Here is a 1,655-nt window from a genome sequence, read left to right as displayed (position 1 = left end):
AAAGGACTTATGTCGCTAAAGTTTCGTCGGAACAAAGTTACGGAAAGTTAATTAACAAACAGAGACGTAACAATATACAAGATAACAGTAATGGGTAGACTCAAGCGATGATTGCCAGAAAACACGTTTGACCCATTGTTTTTTCTAGTAGTAGTATAATAAGGTAAGTTTGAGTTATGATCAAAATACCGATTATGAAGTTATTCAAAATCTCTGAATAAACGACTTGTGATGTTAAGCAGAATAATGAGACTGGACAAAAAGTGAAATATGAAATAAACATTCTTTATTAAAACACTAAACACGCAGCATATGTGTGCTTATTTTTTAAGGTATGGTGGACTGTTGCTTATACTGATTTTCTCAACAAATTCTCTTTCAATATCCTGTTCCACATTGTCTAGATCTAATATTTCTTAAATCACAAGAAACATCATAGAGTGACGAATGCTACACGTGACTGATCGACATACGAGTGTGCAGAATCCCTACAGGTATTTCCTATGCTTCCAACTTCAGACTAATCATCACATCTTCCACCCAAGAAGAACTTTTATGAAGCTTAAGTTCTCCAGGCAGAAGACCTTCAAATACTTGGGAAGTCTCTCTACATCATTTACAAGTGGAGATCATCAGTGGTTCAGCCCACTACCAATGCGATGGTGGGGCAGTGACAGGGTAACTTCCCACTGCTGTATGGGAAGGTGAACTGCCCTTCACGCCCTCTGACCAATAGTTTTGAAGCAATTAATATTGCCGCATATTATGATTTTAACGCATTACTAACAAGTGGACACAGGCCTAGGAGCTCTATAATCATGATAAGTAAAATGTGCCAAAACATAGAGGCTCTTTCACAATTAGAGGGAGAAATGAATAGGCTTTGAAAAACTGGCAAGAGCTTGAGAGATCCTTCCCTAGACCATCACAGAATATCATATGACTAATGCAGCATTGGAATATCTGTTGTCAAGACTCGCATATAGATGCCATACTCCTTATGAATCATATATATGTATTGCAAAGTGTTTAGATTTATTTATTTATTTACATTTATATATATATATATATATACATATGTATTTTTGTCTTGCTTTAATTCGTGTAGGGTACTTATATTTACATCGTTTTTGTACAGTCGTTTTGTGTACTGAAAGAGTTTTATTTTAAAAGTTTATCTTATGGATTTTGAATTTTATATGTATGTGTACGTTTCACAAACAATCAGTTTGGAATATGCTTTATTTGAGTTAAAGTTTGTTTTAATATGCAATTCATTGTCAAAGGGTTCTTATTTTATGCTAATTTTGTAAAAATGATTTTATTTTAAATGGTTATTGCTGTATAGTATATACTTATAATGAAATTTATTTCATGCATAAAAATTAAAGATTTTTGGTCCATCTCAGCTGTTCCATCCTTTAAACTAAAATTAAAGTAATTTAAAAAATCTTAAAGCCAGGCTTATCATTCATATATTTATCAAGCTTTTTCTTAAACTCACTTAAATTTACTGCCTCTACAAAATCTGAAGGCAACCCCATTCCTAAGGCCCACCACCCTGTTAGAAAAATAAAACTGTCTTAGCTGAAGATGACTCCTACATTACCAAAATTTATATTTGTGTCCTCTACCTACTATTCTCATTGTTAAAA

Source organism: Limulus polyphemus, unplaced genomic scaffold (genome assembly GCF_000517525.1).
Source record: "Limulus polyphemus unplaced genomic scaffold, Limulus_polyphemus-2.1.2 Scaffold328, whole genome shotgun sequence".
Lineage (NCBI taxonomy): Eukaryota > Metazoa > Arthropoda > Merostomata > Xiphosura > Limulidae > Limulus > Limulus polyphemus.
This window is presented reverse-complemented; position numbering follows the sequence as displayed.